Source organism: Gossypium raimondii, chromosome 12, assembly GCF_025698545.1.
Source record: "Gossypium raimondii isolate GPD5lz chromosome 12, ASM2569854v1, whole genome shotgun sequence".
NCBI lineage: Eukaryota > Viridiplantae > Streptophyta > Magnoliopsida > Malvales > Malvaceae > Gossypium > Gossypium raimondii.
In genome coordinates, this window is record NC_068576.1 from 37,219,593 (window position 1) to 37,241,588 (window position 21,996).

General features: G+C 34.3%; 1 pseudogene; it reads left to right on the forward strand.

The window, feature by feature from the left end:
- The first annotated feature begins 10,193 nt into the window (after nucleotides 1-10,193).
- LOC128035498 (photosystem II protein D1-like) lies at nucleotides 10,194-21,828 on the forward strand (annotated as a pseudogene).
- Nucleotides 21,829-21,996: the final 168 nt, after the last annotated feature.

A 21,996-nucleotide genomic window follows, 5' to 3' on the forward strand; every position in this document is an offset into this window, starting at 1 on the left:
AACAATAAAAAGTTGTTTTCATTATTTTATTAAAAATTATTTGTAAAAGTGAAAATGATGCAAACAATGGTTTTAAATTTAAATAAATTGGCCCTAGTTCAAATTCATATAAATGCAAAATTATTTTTTTCAAGAGGTTTTCAAATATTAAGTCTAATATCTTGGCTTGAATACATATAAATGTAAAAATATTTTATGTTTATTTCTCGTATTTCTATTATGAAAATATAGTTACCAAACATGTTTTCATGCTTTTATTATTGAAAACTGATTTTATTTCAATTTATTAAACATATTTTTCAATTTTAAAAATAAAAATAAAATTTATTGTTTGAAAATGAAAATAAAAAACAAAAGAAATATTTTAGGAACCAAACAATGTTTTAAAGTTCTTTAGAGAAAAACAATATTGAAAACAAGCTTATATTCCATTTAGAGGTATAATCCAACTCATCGTGATTGGGGAAATAACTAGACGATTATACATAACATGTCACGTGTATCTCATGCTAACATACATAAACCAATTTTATTAGTAAAATGAATGAGATTTTAATACAAACCAGTTTGCTCTTTCATCTAATGTACATGGACTAATTTACCTTTTTTTTAATAGAGAGAACAAAATACAATCTAATTCCTAAAATAAGAACCTCTCTAATTTTTTAGTAAAATGACTTGTGTTAAAAAGAAAATTACCTTTCTCTCTTCATTAATAAAAGGTTCTTCAATAAAGTCAAAACCATTTGGCATTCATGGACAAATAACATAATTAAAAATCAACAAGATCCAGTTTATTTTTGGAGCAAAAGAATATAACTACACTTGATCTTCATTTGTCTTCGACAGTTGCAGGTACTCTTCCTATAGCTTCTTTGGAGAATTATTATTGTCACCTTCAGTACCTGCTACATGATGATGAGACTGTCACTTGAAATCTCAACTGTTGATAAAATCATGATCATCATTATAAGAAGCAGATAGACAAACCCTAATTGGAAGTTTCTATTTATAAATTACAAAACAACTTCCTAACCTTTTTGACTTGCAATTATTGCTTCCTCTATCAAAATTCCTTTTTAGAGGTTTTTACACTACCCCAATTTAGCCTTCTACTCTAAGAAACAATGGGTATTGCAATTTAATACATAGTCCCCATAGTAGGACTCTTATTATTATAGTAATTAATTACATTGATGCTAATTTAGACAAATAATCTAATTTTTACCATATTAATGCTTCTTTAACCTATTAAAATACATGTCTCCTTTACAACATAATTTTTGTAATTTAAATTACGAGGAAATTTCTCTAATTAAATATTTAAAAATATTATGAGTAGAAGTAAACATTACATTTAAAATATTTAATTTATTATTAATTCAATCATTTAAATGAAAATTTATTTTTTATAGTGGCATTAATTATAATCATTAGGGATTTTTTTTTATTTTCAGGGAGCGCCATGGAGTGCAGAAGAGATTATCAAAGGGTCATATAGTTAGGCAAAACAGTACGCATTTCTACCCAAGATTAATTCTATTGTGAAGCAAAGGGCAAATGTAGAGCATAACTGGACAAACAGATGGATGCAACTAAGAACTGATGGTTCAGTTAAAGTGGATTCAAGTTTTGCTGTTGTAGGGGGAACCTTGAGGGACAACCACGGGGTGTGGATCATTGGCTTTAGTTGTTAGTTGGGAAAATGCTCAATCCTTGAAGTTGAACTATAGGGTATTTAGGATGGTCTGTCACTGGTGCAAGAAAAGCAAGGCAATTAAGTGTTGATACAAATGGATAGTTTGGAAGCTATTAAAGCTATCTAAATTTTGAATCCAATGCCCTCTAGATTGACGCTAATCAGGTGGATCCACCATCTCCTGAAGAATGTAGGAAACTGGAAAATCGAGTACATCCCTAGGGAAGAAAACATAGAAGCTGATAGAATGACCAAAATAACTTTTAATAAAAAGGAAGGGTTGCAATTGTTTACAGACAATCCTTTTGGTTTAGTTTAATTGGTTGAATTTTATTTTCACAAAGAAAAAAAAAACTCTTGATATCTTAATTATATCATAATTACACATTTTTTAAGGAAGAATGCAAGTATAAACCATTCTTTGAAGGTCAAAATAAATAGTTTAGTCTCTAAATTTTAACAAAGTTTGCGATATAATATATAGTTAAAATATGCTTCAAGTCTTGTTTTTTTTCTTTTATAAAATTGAAATTTAGTTCTTTTACTTTTATTTTGAGGATTTAATTGCTATATTTTTAGATTTCAAAATTCGATCCAATTGTTGACGCCACCTTAAAATTTTTCTATCAAATTTGTTGGTATGATATTTTGAAATTAAAAAATACTCATTTGACAATGATGTAACAAGAAAAATAATATTGTAATTAATGAACTTGAATTAACACAAAAAAATGTTAACAATTAGACTTGTATTTTTAAATTTATAAAGTAGAGGACTAAATTTCAAATGTACAAAGACTACAAGGACTTAGAGTACATTTTAACCTATATATATATATATATATAATATATCTTGATACAGATCTTACTACTATCTATAATTCCCCCAAACCTCTTGGCTGTTGCAATAGTAATAGTGCCAATTGAGTTAAGGTTCAAACCAAGTCTATATATTTTAAAATGTTAAAAATCTTCTTCTTTTTTTTTCAGTTTATACGTTCAGCTTAGCATGTTTATTAACATATAGAGTCAACCTAATCAATACACATTAAAGATTAGATTAGAATATTTAAATTGAAAGGATATGATAATTTAATTTTTGGCATAATAATAAATTTATCTCTCAATGTTTCCATTTTTTTTTGTCAATTTGGCCCTTATTCTTTTTTTGAGTTAAATTTGGACATTAACCTTCTAAAAACAGTCAAAATCATTTTTTTAATGCAAATCCTAACTAAAACATTAGTTTTAACAATGTTGGCATGGCAACTTGTGTAGCAACCCACGTGTACTTCATGCTAATATAATACTATTTGCCTTATATGTCACATCAATAAATAATTCAAAATATATAAAATACTTAAAAATAAAAAATAAAAAAATTATATAAAGCTCATAATTTTTTTTTTTGAAAAAAGCTTGAAGTACACGTAGATTGCTATACAGAATGCCATCTTTAAAAATTTATGTTACATTTGGCTACTAGTACAATAACATGAGGAAAAAGCTTATTTAACACATGTTCTAAAATAGTTGCATAAAATAAAGAATAATTAATACAAATTTAAACATGCAATTAGAATGATGAGTAAAAACTTTTGTAAAAAATAGAACCTCTTTAAAATAAGCGAAAAGTTTTCCTTCTCTTTGCCACAAGCAAGTCATGTGAGTGGCTAAAAATAACCAATTGTGATTAGTTTATGGCTAACCAGTTACTAAAACATGTGGAAAATAATACTCCAACCAAACGTAGCATTAATGTTTAACTCAATATTTCCATTAGAAAAAAAAAAGCAATTTAACTTTTTTCAAAGGTTTATGGTCAAATTTGACTCTTTTTAAAAAGTTGATTATCAAAGTTTAGCTAAAAAAGAGCCAAATTAACTAAAATGTAAATGTTAAGAGCTAAATTTATCATCATGCACTTAATTTTTTACATTTTTTAAGTATAAGAACTAAATTGCAAGCGTTGATAAAATATAGGGACCCAAATATATTTTGACTTTCTTCACTCCAAAGGGAAATATATAAGATTGGGCAATATATTAGCACAGCATTTAGATCCTCCCCAAGGCAATCACAGAAGGATTCACCATTAAAGACACAATAATAGAGGAAGCCATAGGGGCAGTAGCAAGAGCCGAGGAAACGGGCAAAGGCTGAAAAGTAATGGGACCACGTGTTGGAATCTAGTGCCCTTAATATAGTATTTTCGTCTAAATATACTTGTATTTTTCAAACAAATTGGTTTAATAAAAATATTCATTAATTACATTAACACCATTTGTATATTGTCCTTAATGTTTTTGCACGCAAAGTAAAATGGAAGCAAATATTGAATCACTGGTTATCTAACACTTAACTAATACTAAGTGATATTACATGGTTGGATCGTAATACGAAAAGACAACTTCTATTAGTAGATGAACCTAAACATTTCTTTAATCTAATCAGAAATTACCAAACCGATTGAAACACTAATATACTGTCTATCAAGTCCAATAGGGGGGATGTTTTGTATTGAGCATCGGAGCGGATGACTCCTAGAAGATAGAGATATAAATGTGATTGACTGCACTAACAGTAAATCAAACAGGAACAAAGCAGAATAGATCTTAGATTTGTTTATGGATTTATTCACTTGTGACGTTTATAGATACCTTAATCCTGAGTGGATGATGGACTATGTATGCATGACTTGTATACTTTGATGTAAGTAAAACCCTGAGTTTAGATAGATAAGGAACTGAATGCTGGTGCATTGGGTATACATGTAACACCCCATGCCCGACTCAGTCGTTAGGTCCAAGCTACGAGATGCCATATCCACTACTAGAGTAACTACGATTCAATTTACCCTTTTATATATGTTATTAACAATAATATTCGATCTCAAAATGATTTTCCATCATTTCTCAATCTTCTACGAGCTTACAAAAGCTCTTTTTCTAACTTGAGGTCAAATTAGGTCCAAATTGTAAAATTTCAAAACTATCAGGTTGACGTCGTGACTTCGAGGGTTCCTCATTGCGACTCAACTCACTGACTTAATCTCGTCGCGACGTTAATGGGCTTGATGCCATGACGTGATTGCCTATTTCCAAATGGTACCAATTCATAATGGCTTAACAAGTTGGCCAAATTCATATTCAACCTGTTTTAAACATAATACAAACATCCAACACCCTAAATATAACATTAAATGTCTCACCACTAACCAATTCATCAATCTATGCCACGGTAGCAAGGTAAACAGTATAACGTATAAGGAATACAGTGTAAGACCATAGATGAAAGACGTTATGGCAATCAGGTTTGCTGTGTAAGATCATGGATGAAAGAATTCGTGGCATCATAAGGTAGTACGTCAAGATGGCAAATAGGTGTAAGACAATGGATGAAAGACTCCATGGCATCCATAAAGTAAGTCCGTCGAGATAGTAAACACAAAATATAAAGAGTCTGTTGGGACAATAAACACGGATAAGTCCATCAGGACAGTTAACACGAGGTATGTTCATTAGGACAGTAAGAATTAAAGGATTCAAAATGAAGACCCAACGAGAATTAAAGGAAGATAGAATAGGATAAGAATACTACCAGCAAAGTATGGAAATGAAGAATGGAAATATCCAAGAATCACAAGCAAGGATTCGAAATGAAGAGCCACCAAAGGGAGCTCAATAAAGTTGTACCCGAAAAGCAAGTCTCATGGAAAGGGATGGGAGTCTCACTCCTAGGATAAGGATAATGCACAAGGGACAGTATGTCTATCAAGATTATTCCTTTTTGAGGAAGGTCTAGTGCTGGTACACCGTAGAAAGGATAGCTTCGTAAGGAGGAGACAAGCAAGTGAGAAGATAGGCTCGCGTAGTCGTATGGGCGACAACTTGTTGGTCTACCAAGATAGATTGACCTTCACCTATGAGACAGGTAAAATTTCAAGTAAGGGCTGAGGTAAGGGGCGAATTACTGGTAGTAATCCCTCACTGTGAATAATGAGGTAGAATGAGAATAGGTTTGCTGGAGTGGCGAGTCATGTTGAAGGACAGCGTGTTACGAAAATGTCCACAGGTCCTTTGAGATTATGGTATGGAAAGGAGAGTCTGCCAAGGATTGGTCCGACTAGATCCGCCAGGGAAGGAATACAGTGAGGTAAGGTAAAATGCAACGAATACCCTGTGTAAGGGGGAAACATGAAAGGAAGGAAAGATAAGGAGTAAGAGTAGGTTTCGCTGATATGGCGAGGCATCTGAAATATGGTCGAGCGGAGCCATATAACATGGAGGATTGGGTGGAGACCACCACCCAGATAACAAATACTCTGAGCAAGTAAGGAATATTTATATGTTAATTTATTTGACATCCTCGTACGATAAAGCTTATTTATGATGTAGTGAAAGAACTCACTAAGTTTTCTTGAACTTATGGAGTTGTCTGATGTTCGCAGGATTTGCAAGGTTGTTCGAGGACTCAAAAGAGCCAAGCACATAGGAAATGGCTACTGTAATAGGCCCAAATGGCCCAAGCCCCACAAATAATAAAACAAATACAACAATAAGCCCAATACAAACCCCAGCCCAAAAACATTGAAAGCAGAAACCCTAGCACCACTCAACCTAGCCAGAAGACCTCCACGCCTCAATGAGTGCCGGTCGCCATGAAGACTCGGAGATGGCCCTCTCCACACACGCCATACACGACTCCTACAAATCTGCAACAGATCACAAATAATAGATAGCAAAATATAGCAGGAATCCAGGGATTTATTTGGTTTTATTATTATTTCTCTAGGATTCGGCTATAAAACGGAATGATGATAGTGTAAAAGGGGGATTCAGGGTAAATAAATACGAAAATAGAGAGAAACACTGAGATTACAAAGGAATTTTGTTTTTGAAGGTAAATCGTGTTTATTTTTTTATTTTTTTCTCTATTCTCTTTTTATTTTTTTATTATTTATTTTTCATTTAAACAACAAAGAAAAGAATGAAGGAAAACTTACCTTTCGTCGAAGTCGCCGTGCCACCGCCATCTCCGTCGCAAATCGGAGCTTTGGTGAAGGCATAAGGATGAATGGCGGCGCAGAGAATGGGTCAATAAAAACCCTAGCAGACCATTGTTTTTTTTAAAAAAAGAAAAGAAGCAGAATGGTTTTAATTTTTTTTAGTTTTGTATCTTAAAGAGAGGGAAAAGTGACACCGTTTAATGGCCTAGTGATCCTTGCATTTTGTCTTAATGGCCTAATTGCGCATCGGGTCCTTCATCCTTTTATTGCTTTAAAATCAAGTTTTTTTTGTCTTTAAATTTCCCCTAGGATTTATTTTGTTTTCAATCGGGTCTATAATTGAACGGCGCCGTTTTGGAGGTAGTGGTTTATTGCCATTTTAGTCCCCGAATATAATGCGCATTGCAATTTGGTCTTTCGTCTTGATATAAGTTAATTTCTTTTTCTTTTTTTTCCATTCGTTTAAAAAATAAATTGGGCGTGACATGTTACTTTCTAGAAATGAAGATTTTCACATAAAATAAAAGTGATATTCAAAGTTCAGGGATTATGAGGAATTGTACCCTAACGTATTGAGACTTGATTTCTTTACATGACTTGAACAATTGATTGTCCTTTTTCAAATTTCATCATTTGAGTTGATTTTAAAATCTTTTTGACCTTCGACACTAAGACATTAAATAATCAATTTGGTACCAATTTTGGGCGTTACGAGGGTGCTAACCCTTCCTCGTGCGTTACGAGGGTGCTAACCCTTCCTCGTGCGTAACTGACTCCCGAACTCGTTTTCTCAAAATTCGTAGACCAAAATTTTTAAGGTGAGCCGATTACACCTTAATAAAGGATCGGTGGCGACTCCAATTTTTATTTTTAAAGTCGACAACTAAATTTTTTGTTTTCAAAAAACGGTTTCGACAGCTTGGTGACTCCGCTGGGGACTTTAGAGAGTCGAGCCATAAACTGATTATATTTGTCTTTGTGTCGAAAATCAAAAGTTTTTTAAAAAAAATTCATGAGTTCCCTTCGCATTCATTGATTTTTCATCTTGGAAAGCTGACAACTTTGCATTTGCATTTTGCATTTCACCCTTAAGTGGGAGCGAGAAACTAGTCCTTCGTGAGGTTTTCACCTCCGTGCAGGGTAATGGACCGCATCCGGGATACATCCATACCTATGTCTTCGTGAGATTTTCATCTCCGTGCAGCCATAGGGAAATGTATCACCCTGAACTGAACTCGGTCCATATGAGCCTATAATGGGTGAGGATCGAGGAATCTGCTGGTTCGGGTACCTTTGCTCTAGAAGTCAAACCTCATATAGTGAACCCTAGGAACTTGCCCTAGGTAGAGCTATACCAAACCCTAGAGAAGTCCCGAATAAGTGTTTTATTATTTCCAATTATATTGGATTCTTTTATTATACCTGATACTAACTTGTTATGTTTTATTTTGGTTGCATGACATTTTGACTGCATTGTATTTCATCATAGAAAATAGGTGTTGATTCACGTTCGGTCTTTAAATAGAGAGCTTGTCATGGAAAACGAATTTCTTGATAAAGTAGAAGATAATACGGTTCTCTGAATATAGCCCAAGAAAGCGTGATGCGAGAAGCGTAACAAGAGGAGTATACGACTTTGCTGCGTTGATTCAAGATTAGCAAAGATTATTCAAGAGTCGTCAAATATCTCAACCTTTTTAAAGAAGCTCACAAGCATAGGTGATTAAGGAGTTGCAACCTGGATGAAGTAAAAGGAGCTGGTAGATGTTTATTGGAAACTTCGCGAGATATATCCGAATGGTCGATGTCTTTACTTGGAGTACGAGGGTGAAGCCATATATATATATCCGCTTTGTGTAAAGAGATTTATCTTCTAGAGAAGTTTTCTAGTAAAAAAATTGAACCTGAATCAACGTCTATTTTTTGCATTCATTTCATGCATTTACATTTCATTACATCATATGCATTAGACATCGTTAAAGGATCCTAATTAACTAAAATCATTGCTCAGTTAACCTGGAAACCAACCAACCAACCAAACACCGTTACGATACTCGAGCAAAGATTAAGGGCATGGATCGGAGATTGGAAAAACTCGAACAGTGTCAGAAAGAGATGCAAGACCGACTTCAGCTACAGGTGCAGGAGTAGTTAGATAAGATGCAACAGGATATGTCTGAGAAGATGTGAGAATCCCAAGATGATATGATGGCGAAGCTAACCAAACTGTTTACTGGAGGAGGTGATAAGGGAAAGGGTCCCATGGCTGATGAACCACTCTATCCTCCAGGCTTTACTCCTCTACATGTTCGAACTCAAGCTGAATATCCGCACAAACCCACTGTCACAATCAGGCCTCAACAGTCCCAGGCCAGTGCTTCGAACTTTCAAGCTAGATTGGGCTTTAACCCCGAAAACTACCCTGTTAACTCTGTCATTCCTGACTTCGATGAAGTGGCTGAAAAGGAAAGAATAAATGAGGAGTTACCAAAGCAGCTAGAGGAAAGGTGCAAATGGCTCGAGGAGAAATTCAGGGCGATGGAAGTCACTGAAAGCTGTCGTGGGATTGATGCTAAAGAGCTGAGCTTAGTTCCTGATTTGGTACTCCCTCATAAGTTTAAGATGCAGGAATTCGAGAAGTACAATGGGACGACTTGCCCAGATGCTCATATCACCATGTTCTGCAAGCGAATGGCTGGATACGTTAACAATGACCAGCTATTAATACACTGTTTCCAAGATAGCCTAGCAGGGGCAGCATCTAAGTTGTACAATCAGCTGAGCCGTACCACGATTGGATCATGGAGGGATTTGGCACAGACGTTCATGAAACAGTATAGTCATGTGACAGACATGGCTCCTGATAGAATCACCCTTCAGAACATGGAGAAGAAGCCGAGTGAAAGCTTCAAGCAGTACGCACAGAGATAGAGAGAAGTCGCAGTCCAAGTTCAGCCACCGCTCCTGGAAAAAGAAATGACTATGTTGTTCATAAACATCTTGAAGGCACCTTTCATTACGCATATGTTAGGAAGTGCCACAAAAAGCTTTCCTGATATAGTTATGAATGGAGAGATGATCAAAAGTGCCATAAGAAATGGAAAGATCGAGGCTGGAGAGAGTAACAAGAGGTCAGTCTCAAGGAGAAGAGAGGATGAGGTGAACAACACGGGTTACTCTAAATCAGTTACTGTAAGTCAGCTAAGAAAGGTGGCCACTAATCAACAAGGTTCATCGAGACAGGAAGCTAGTACAAGACAAAACACTGAGAGGCTCCGATTCACGCCAATTCTGGTGTCGTATAGGGAACTGTATCAAAATTTATTTGATGCACGTGTTGTTTCCCCTTTTCTTGTAAAGCCTCTACAACCTCCGTATCCCAAATGGTATGATGCGAACGCACAATGTGAATACCATGCAGGAATTACGGGACACTCAATTGAGAATTGCATTGCCTTCAAGAAGCAAGTTGAAAGACTCATCGACATGGGTGTTGTCAAGTTTGGTGACCCATCAGTGCAGGAAATCCGCTACCCAATCATGATGGATGATGGAGGGAATGCAATGAATGAAGAAGTGGTAAGGTTTTCATCTCGATGCCATATATGCAGACACAAATAAAAGGGTCATTGTTAGATATTCGCCTGGGAGGTGTTATAAGTAATGGGACTGCAGAGGAAACCCCTATATTATTTAGAGTCTGGTAGAGTAATGTTCAGAACACACTTGTTGCTTTTAGCCTAGAAGCAATAAGAACTTCTGTATGAAATAGGCTCATGTCTGAACATTATTATTTTAATGAAATACATTATTGCAATCATCTTTGAGCAAATGTTCTTTCATTCTTTTGGATTTTTTTTTGCCAAACCATTCATTCATATTATTCATATATTCTTTTGTATATTCTTTGGTACCCACTATGGGTCCCCAAATATCAATGACATGAGTGACGCTGCTACAGACTTAAAATCGCCTTTTGAGTTAGACATGTGTTTAGAGGGATCTCATGACTTTGAAGATGTCATAGATTGTAGCTTATCTCCTGACTTGTTGAGGATGGTAAAGCAATAAGAGAAATAAGTGAGACAGTAGAGACTACGATCTTGAAAGAACAGGCATGACCGAAAACTAAAGCAAGACGTTGTTGAGTTACTTCAAGCATTTAAATATGCCTTCGCATGGTCATACCAGGATGTACCCAGTTTAAGCGCTGTCATTGCAATCTGAACAACAGGCCGATATCAAAAATTTGCAGTATGTTCAAGAATGATGCAGTGAAAACTCTATCGGAGTAGTGCCTCTCTATTTAAGTTCATCATTGAAGTTGAAATTCTTTCTCTCCAGGTATTGGCTGAGCAAGTTGGATGAAGCAGAACAGATCCAATCGCAATGTGATCAATTGAACTTGATAGAAGGAAGAAGACCAAAAGTTATTCGTCACGGTTAGATGTACCAGAAATGAATGATGCGAGCCTATAATGAAAGGTTCATCCCAGAGAATTCCACGAGGGTGACCAAATGTTGAAGATCTTCCTTCTACAAAAAAATGTTTTGGAGGGAAGCGGATGCCAAATTGGGAAGAACCTTATGATTATAGAGAAGGTTTTTTTTCCCAAAGGAGCTTTGATTTTGAGCGAGATGGATGATAAACCTGCAAAGTCCTGTAAACTCAGATTCAGTCAGGAAATTCTCCGCTTAAAGAAGGAGAGGACCAAGGTAAAAACCCGCAAAGGGAAGTTTGAGTTGAAAAAAAAAAGAAAAAAGAAAAAGAAGTGATGTGAAAAAATGAAAAGATGAAAATGAAAAATGAAAAATGGAGAGGCAAAGGTGAAAACCCACAAAGGGCGCCTTAGACCAAAGGGGATTTGAGTTGAAAACCCCAAAAGGGCGGCTCAAATGTTGATCAAAATGGCGTTTGAAATTTTTAGAGCAGCTCAAATACTTATCAGAGTAGGGGCATGCAGTGGTCTTGCTATACCGGAATCAACAGGAAAGGGTAGGCGACATCTTGAGGCATCGACAAAGTACTCCTAAACACATGTTAAACTTAGAATGGTCTTAAAAAATCTGTACAGAGAAGTTCAAGCTGCGATATCTGGGGCACCTAATCCTTATATTATTTTTTTTATTCTTGGAACACTTCATTCATTTCCAAGATATGCATCCCTAAATCAATTTCTTTGTTATCCATCTTTATTATTTTTGACAACTTATTCATTTCGAGTTATGCTCAGAACCAACTCAATTCTTATCCATGATCTTTTTTGCAAGCATGTTGCATTAGAATAATGATTAATGGACTAATAAAAATTTCACAAGGGAAGTTTTGCATATTACTCTAGAAGTTTCTGAATAATATAGGAACCTCAAACAGGACTATTGTTTAGAACGCACCAGGTTAGAAATCTGATAAAGAAGAGTCTAAATTAAGACTATCCCTTTGAATTTTCTTGTCTAAAGTATTAATTGAACAAAATGGGAAGATGTCGTGTTGGTGACAAAGCTTCAATGAACAAGCAAGCAATGATCACCGAGTAATATGAAGAAGTTGTTCTTGGAGAAGATTTCTTCATTTGTGCATGAGCATTTGGTACAACACCTTGGGAATGGTGTAAGAGACCAAAAAGTTTCACATCCTGTATCATTGAATTGTGATAGCAGAGGATTGAGAAAATGCCGAATCTTTTTACTCTTGGGTTACAACAGGAGAAAGATGGTACATATTTTGCATCCCAGTGGATCAAACTTGGAGGTTTACAGTGGGGGCCAATCTGGTTAAGTGTTTTTCGGAGATGCTAGCTGAGCAAGAATGTGTTATAGCTCATTAGTGAGGAAACCTTAATAAACTTGGAGTAATAATAAATCAAACGTTAAAATATCATTTTCATGACATTCTGCATTCATGCAAACACCATTCAAATCTGTCTAGTTAGGAGCATTTGATTCATTTTGATCATGTCATCCTAATCATTAGGCATAATTAGGTTCATTATACAGGTCATGTCCTCCAAAGAACAGATCAGTGAAAATAGCAGATCTTGCCTTCTTGCATTGACAGCGAAGCAGATCGAAGATACCAGTCTTGCCTCCCTCGGTTGTAGTGGAGCAGATCAAAGATGGCGGTTTTACCTCCCTGTGGTTACAGTGGAGTACATTGAAGCCAGTAATTCTACTTCTCTGGGCAGCAGCGGAATAGATTGAAGATTACAGATCTTGTCTCCCTAAGCAGTAGTGGAGCAGATCAAAGATGGCGGATTTTACCTCATTGTGGTTACAGTGGAGTACATTGAAGCCGGTAATTCTATCTCCCTGGGCAGCAGTGGAATATATTGAAGATTTCATATCTTGTCTCCCTAAGCAGTAGTGGAGCAGATCAAAGATAGCAGATTTTACCTCCCTGTAGTTACAATGGAGTACATTGAAGCCAGTAATTCTACTTCCCTGGGCAGCAGTGGAATAGATTGAAGATTTCTTGTCTCCCTAAACAGTAGTGGAGCAGATCAAAGATGGCAGATTTTACCTCCCTGTGGTTACAGTGGAGTATTGAAGCCAATAATTCTACTTCCCTGGGCAACAGTGGAGTAGATTGAAGATTTCAGATCTTATCTCCCTAAGCAGTAGTGGAGCGGATCAAAGATGGCAGATTTTACCTCCCTGTGGTTACAGTGGAGTACATTGAAGCCAGTAATTCTATCTCCCTAGGCAGTAGTGGAATAGATTGAAGATTTCAGATCTTGTCTCCCTAAGCAGTAGTGGAGCAGATCAAAGATGGAGGGTTTTACCTCCCTGTGGTTACAGTGGAGCACATTGAAGCCAGTAATTCTACTTCCCTGGGCAGCAGCGGAATAGATTGAATATTTCAGATCTTGTCTCCCTAAGCAGTAGTGGAGCAGATCAAAGATGGCGGATTTTACCTCATTGTGGTTACAGTGGAGTACATTGAAGCCAGTAATTCTACTTCCCTGGGCAGCAGCGGAATAGATTGAAGATTTCAGATCTTGTCTCCCTAAGCAGTAGTGGAGCAGATCAAAGATGGCAGATTTTACCTTCCTGTGGTTACAGTGGAGTACATTGAAGCCAGTAATTCTACTTCCCTGGGTAGCAGCGGAATAGATTGAAGATTTCAGATCTTGTCTTCCTAAGCAGTAGTGGAGCAGATCAAAGATGGCGGATTTTACCTCCCTGTGGTTACAGTGGAGTACATTGAAGCCAGTAATTCTACTTCCCTAGGTAGCAGTGGAATAGATTAAAGATACCAGATCTTGTCTTCCCATACTGGTGGCGAAGTAGATCGAAGAAAATAGATCTTGTCCTCATGTATCAGCGTGAAGTAGATCAAATACAACAGATATTGTCTCCCCATACTGGTGGTGGAATAGATTGAAGAAATCAGATCTTGTCTTCCCATACTGGTGGCGAAGTAGATCCAAGAAAGCAGATCTTGTCTTCATGTATTGGCGTGAAGTAGATCAAAGATAGCAGATCTTGCCTTCATGTATTGGCGTGAAGTAGATCGAAGAAAACAGATCTTGTCTTCATGTATTGGCGTGAAGTTGATCAAAGATGGCGGATTTTACCTCCCTGAGGTTACAGTGGAGTACATTGAAGCCAGTAATTCTATCTCCCTGGGTAGCAGTGGAATAGATTGAAGATTACAGATATTATCTCCCTAAGCAATAGTGGAGCAGATCAAAGATGGTGGATTTTACCTCCCAGAGGTTGCAGTGGAGTATATTGAAGTCAGTAATTCTATTCCCTCGGTCGGCAGTGGAATCGATCGAAGAAAGCAGATCTTGTCTTCATGTATTGGCATGAAGTAGAGCGAAAAAGGTAGATCTTGTCTTCCCATACTGGTGGTGAAGTAGATCGAAGATACAAGTCTTATCTTTCTGAAGTTGCAGTGGAGCAGACAAAAGTAACCAATCCTATTTCCTTGAAGTTGCAATGGAGTGGATTAAAACTGCAGATCTCATCTCTCTGAAGTTGCAGTAGAGCAGATTGCATCAGATTTATCCTCAAGTTGTAACAAAACAAGTTAAAGCTATAAGTCTTATCTCCCTGAAGTTGCAGTGGAGCAGACTAAAGATAGCAAATTTTGTTCTTTTGAGAAGCCACAAGGTACGAATCCTATCTCCCTGACGTTGCAGTGGAGTGGATCGAAGCACTGGTTCCTATACCTCTGAAGATGTAGTAGGAAGGAATGAGGCTACCTGAAGAAGAGAAGCACTGAAGAAGTCAAGGTTCAGTATGACCGGGCGTAATTGGGCCTTATAGTCTTTGCTCTGTTCCCGTTTCATGACAACGAGCAAAGAGGGGCAGCTGTAATAGGCCCAAATGGCCCAGGCCCCACAAATAATAAAACAAATACAACAATAAGCCCAATACAAACCCCAGCCCAAAAACATTGAAAGCAGAAACCCTAGCACCACTCAACCTAGCCGCAGCAGCCTCCACGCCTCCAGCGAGTGCCCAGTCGCCACAAGACTCGGAGATGGCCCTCTCCACGCACGCCGTACACAACTCCTACGAATCTACAACAGATCACAAACAATAGATAGCAAAATATAGCAGGAATCAAGGGATTTATTTGGTTTTATTATTATTTCTCTAGGATTCGGCTATAAAACGGAATGATGATAGTGTAAAAGGGGGATTCAGGGTAAAGAAATACGAAAATAGAGAGAAATACTGAGATTACAAAGGAATTTTGTTTTTGAAGGTGAATCGTGTTTATTTTTTTATTTTTTTCTCTATTCTCTATTTATTTTTTTATTATTTATTTTTCATTTAAACAAAAAAGAAAAGAAGGAAGGAAAACTTACCTTTCGTCGGAGTCACCGTGCCACAGCCATCTCCGTCGCAAATCGAAGCTTTGGTGAAGGCATAGGGCTGAATGGCGGCGCAGAGAATGGGTCAATAAAAACCCTAGCAGACCATTGTTTTTTTTTTAAAAAAGAAAAGAAGCAGAATGATTTTAATTTTTTTTAGTTTTGTATCTTAAAGAGAGGGAAAAGTGACACCGTTTAATGGCCTAGTGATCCTTGCATTTTGTCTTAATTGCCTAATTGCGCATCGGGTCCTTCATCCTTTTATTGTTTTAAAATCAAGTTTTTTTTTGTCTTTAAATTTCCCCTAGGATTTATTTTGTTTTCAATCGGGTCTATAATTGAACGGCGTCGTTTTGGAGGTAGTGGTTTATTGCCATTTTAGTCCCCGAATATAATGCGCATTGCAATTTGGTCTTTCGTTTTGATATAAGTTAATTTCTTTTTCTTTTTTTTTCCATTCGTTTAAAAAATAAATTGTTATAATTATCACCCTTATTATATTATTTTTCCATTATTATTATTATTATTATTATTATTATTATTATTATTATTATTATTATTATTATTATTATTATTATATCATTTACTATCACTATAATTATTATATTTTCTATACCTAAACGTACGCATATTTTATATATAATATATACATGCATATTTAATATTTTAACCTTTTATAAATACATGCATATATTTTATACATATGTTTTGTTTTTGTTTTTTACCTTTTATATATACTTTATATTTTATATATATACTTTTTTGTAAATATATACACATGTACATATTTTTATATTTTATATTATTTTCATAAATTTAGCATACATATATATACATGCATATTTTCTTTGAAATTATAATAGGTTTTTGTTTTGTTTTATATATTTCATTTTTTTATTTTATATACGTATACTTATATATACTGTTTTAATATATGCTTATACACGTTTTCAAAATTTATTTATGTCTCATACTTATATTTTGAAAATACATATATACATATATTTTAAATTAAAGTATTTGTTTCATATTGTACGTTAATGTTTTAACATACCCTTTTTGAAAATATGGTTTGGTTTTAATCATACATCAAAGTTATTTTCTTGATTCAAAGGTTTTTTTTTTGAATAAAAGTAATATTCGAATTTTGGGATTTTCGAGGAAAATTGAGCCCTAACGTATTGGGTTCTAATTTTCTTTGTTAATCTTAAATAACCGAGGATATTCTTTATTCGAAATGCATGAGCATAAAAATCATTTTTTGGAACTTAACTTGTCGTGTCCTAACGCATTGGGCGTGACATGTTACTTTCTAGAAATGAATATTTCACATAAAATAAAAGTGATATTCAAAGTTCGGGGATTATGAGGAATTGTACCCTAACGTATTGGGACTCGATTTCTTTACATGACTTGAACAATTGATTGTCCTTTTTCAAATTTCATCATTTGAGTTGATTTTAAAATCTTTTTAACCTTCAACACTAAGACATTAAATAATCAATTTGGTACCAATTTTGGGCGTTACAAGGGTGCTAACCCTTCCTCGTGCGTAACTGACTCCCGAACTCGTTTTCTCAAAATTCGTAGACCAAAATCATTTTAAGGTGAGCCGATCACACCTTAATAAAGGATCGGTGGCGACTCCAATTTTTATTTTTAAAGTCGACAACTAAATTTTTTGTTTTCAAAAAACGGTTTCGACAGCTACCATTAGAGGCTTTTCCATAGAATCGATAACAAGGAAGCCAAATAGTATACTTAGAATCTGGACTTTAGGATAGATAGTCCTTAGCTAGGTTTAAGAATTTCTTTGTAAACAAATAATTTGTTTAGAGATGAAAATAATTTGAAGTTTTAAACATTTGCTGGTTTAAGGATTTAGTTGCAAGAATTATTATTTTTAACTATAGTGTTAGGATTGTAGCAACTAAGTTAGTCAAATTAAGTATAGGTCCATTTGTGACGCTCCATACCTGGATTTGGTGGACGAGTTGAGCGCGGGATGTTACAATAATAACACCCTATGAGCTTATCTGGTACAACCACAGAGCAAGATATTAGAGACTACTCCAAGAGTTTTGCTTTCCCTCTGTTACCAATAGGTTGATTTGGCTCTTAATCTATACGTTAATACATTCATTTAATCAATTACAACTTTCTAACTTCAGCAGTTTTGAAATCAAACATGCAAGTTAGCTAAATCAAGATACAATGATATCAAAAATATGAAACTTATGAATAATAGAATTTGAAAACACTTACATACAAAGTCGATTACTCGAGAAAGCTTGGAGCTTTTCTTTCTTCTACCGAGAACAATGTTTTCGGTGAAGGAAGACGAGAATAAGACTTTATTTCCATCCACTTTAGCCTAACACTTAACACCCTAATTCTCATCGTTAAATGAAAATTAACAGGTGTCTCTACTAAACATTGACACAATCAGCCTTACCATATGTATGAGTAGTTATTTACCACTTTGAGCCTTGAACAATTATTTTTTTTAAACTCATTTGATTAACTATTTGCTAATTCTTAGGGTTTAGTCCGTACATTTTCATTTCTAACCTGCTAATCGAATTTACCATTTCAAACATCAATAAAACAATATAATGGAATCGTAAATAGTATTAAATAGATTTACTAACTCTATCGTCAGAATTGTGGTCCTCGAACCATTGTTTTTGGCACCATAAAAAATCAGGTTGTTACATATATAATATACAAAATTAACTCATAACCTAGGTACATGTCATATGTTAAACAAAAGAGGGACTATACAAGTATTGCTGAGTCGCGAATCATTGTCTATATGTTAGACCATGTCTCAGGATGATATAATTTAAATAATAAAATTAACAAATAATTAAATAGTGCTTATATTTTTATGTACTTACCTGACGGAATGGTAACACACCACAATAAAGCCTACTCAACAACCTTCCTTTTTTCGTGGTCTTCTCTTAGTAGATTCAAATATTGATATATAACATAATTTAATTCAATTCTTATCAACCAAATATCATTCATCATCTCACTGTATACATATAAGTCAGTTCAATTCTATCACTTGAAATTCTAAATACTATTCATCAACTTACAATGCATTTAAACACGTTTTGGACGTTCATACTTGAATCTTTATAATTAAGAATAACAATTCTTCACTTTACCAGGTAAATCTTTTTCATATCTAAATTTCTAATCTAATCAATTAACATCAACACCTCAAGCACGTAAAAATGGTAACACTTCAAAACTTTAACAGTTTTGAAAACATACACGCGGGTTAGCTAAATTGAGTTATCACATTAAAAAATTCATAAAATTTATGAGAATTATCAAACTACAATGTGCTTACCATGCAACGCTGAAAGCTAAGGATATTCTTAAAGCTTTTCTTTCCTCCTATTATGGTGAGATTTCGAAGAAGAATATGAGAATCAAAATCATTCTCTTTCCTTCAACTTAAATACTTACTCTCACATTTATCAAAGTGTTATTTTACTAACATCCTAACAAGTATTAATCCAAATCCATGCACCAACCATCTACTAACATTGAAAGTGGACAATCGCTATATAAAACCTTTTAACTCCTAAAGGTCAAGGATGACTAACTATTACCTTCATTACTATTTAGTCCTTAAACTAAAATCAATTATATATTCAATCGAATTATCTACTCAGAATTTCTTATAACAATATAATAAACCAGTAATCATGAAATATGAAAACTTATGGAAAACCATCAATAAACGGGGTTCTGAAACCACCGATTCCGGTACCATTAAAATCAGGTTGTTACATATTTTTTGGAGTTAACTTGAATAAGTAATTTGATTTTTTGAGTTCGAGTCGAGTTAAATTTTACAATTTGAATAACTCAAATAATTCGAATAACTCAAATAACAAATTGGTGTAAATACCCCTATAGTCCCTCTCAATTTCAAAAACGAGCAAATCGGTTACTCTCAAAGAAAAAAATATAAAAATAATTTTCAAAAATATTTATAAAAATTTCAAATTTTCATAATTTAAAAAATTCAAAATAATAATTTTAAGGACCTAAACAAGTAAATTACAAATTCAAGTTTATCATAATAAAGTATCTTATTTTTCTCTAATTTTCCTTTCAAAGAGTTCAAATATATATGGTTTCAAATTTATGTGCTTTAACATGAAATTAGTTAAATTGTAAGAAGATTTTATTTTGACATGTTTAATTTTTTTAATTTAAATCGAACAATTTCACTCAATTTGACTATACTCGAATTTCATTTCACTCGACTCGATTAAAAAATTCAAATTGAGTTAGGATGATAAAATAAGACTCGTTAACTCGACTAACTAGAATTTTTTTTTTCTCTCAATTTGATTGAATGCCCACCCCTACCCTTTAATCAAAGGATAATATGTGTTTAAGCATGCTTGAACCCACATTCTCCTAGTTATTGCAATAGCAAAGGTGCCAACTAAGTTAAGGTTGAATCAAAGTATATACATTTAAAAAAGTTAAAAATGGAATCTCATTTCTTTTCAACTTAAAAGTTTTAATCTAATTATTAAAGTTATTAATATCTCCCGTTATAGTTGCAAACTTAGCATGTTTATTAACATATAAGGGCAACCTAATCTTAAAGAATATATTAGAATTTTTAAATAGAAAATATATGATAATTTAATTTTGGCATACTAATAAATTTAACCCTCAATGTTTACATTTTGTGTTAATTTGGTCATTATCCTTTTTATGAGCTAAATTTGACCATTAACCTTTCAAAAAGAGTCAAAATATTTTTTAATGGAAATACTAACTAAAACATTAGTTTTTAACGATATTGCCATGGCAACTCGTGTGGCAGTTCATATGCGTTTCATGCTAACAAAACACTATTTGTCTTATATGCCACATCAACAAATAATTTAAAAATCATAAAATATTAAAAATAAAAAAATAAAATTCAAAAAATTATATAAATTTCATAAAAAAAATTTTAAAAGCATAAAGTACACATGGATCACTATTTTGGTTATCATTTTTAAAAATATAACATTTTAATTAGTATTGCCATTAAAAACAGTCTAACTCTTTTGAAAAGCTCATTTCAATCCGTATTTTCTTTTTCTAACTTAAGAAAAAATGATAAATCTAGATACGATCCTAGATGTATATTTTTATTTTATATTGGTTGACACGGGTATATAAGTCATGTTATACTATTGAATAACAAGCCTTCAATTATCTAGTTCTAGATAATTTGTGCGCTTGGGAGTCCTCGATGATTAAATAAACCAAGATTTTACCATGACGCAATTTTAGAGACGCGAAAACGAAAGTTTATGGGGTCGCTTCAGAATCGGATAACCAAAGACCTGAAAACCGTCTTTACATCGGATGGTTTGGTGTTTTGATGATCCCTACCTTATTGACCGCAACTTCTGTATTTATTATCGCCTTCATTGTTGCTCCTCCAGTATATATTGATGGTATTCGTGAACCTGTTTCTGGATCTCTACTTTACGGAAACAATATTATTTCTGGTGCCATTGTTCCTACTTCTACAACTATAGGTTTGCACTTTTACCTGATCTGGGAAACGGCATCTGTTGATGAATGGTTATACAATGGCGGCCCTAGTTATGAGTTACTTGTTTTACATTTCTTACTTGGTGTAGCTTGTTACATGGGTCGTAAGTGGGAACTTAGTTTCCGTCTGGGTATGCGCCCTTGGATCGCTGTTGCATATTTAGCTCATGTTGCAGCTACTACCGTTGTTTTCTTGATCTATCCAATTGGTTAAGGAAGTTTTTCTGATGGTATGCCCCTAGGAATCTCTGGCACTTTCAACTTCATGATTGTATTCCAGGCTGAACACAACATCCTTATGCATTCGTTTCACATGTTAGGCGAATGGTGTATTCGGCGGCTCCTATTCAAGTGCTATGCATGGTTCCTTGGTAACTTCTAGTTTGATCAAGGAAACCACAGAAAAAGAATCTGCTAATAAAGGTTACAGATTCGGTCAAGAGGAAGAAACTTATAATATCGTAGCTGCTCATGGTTATTTTGGCCGATTGATCTTCTAATATGCTAGTTTCAACAATTCTCGTTCTTTCCATTTCTTCTTAGTGGCTTGGCATGTAGTAGGTATCTAGTTCACCGCTTTAGGTATTAGCACTATGGCTTTCAACCTAAACGGTTTCAATTTTAACCAATTCGTAGTTGATAGTCAAGGTCGTGTAATTAATACCTGGGCTGATATTATTAACCGTGCTAACCTTAGTATGGAAGTTCAAATTTAGCTAAAAAGAATAAAAGTCTAATCAATAAAAAAAATTATAAACGTTAAGAGTTAAATTTATTATTATGCCTTTAGTTTTACTTTGATAAAATATAAAGACTCACCGTATATTTTGACTTTCTTTACGAAAGGAAAATATATATAAGATTATTTA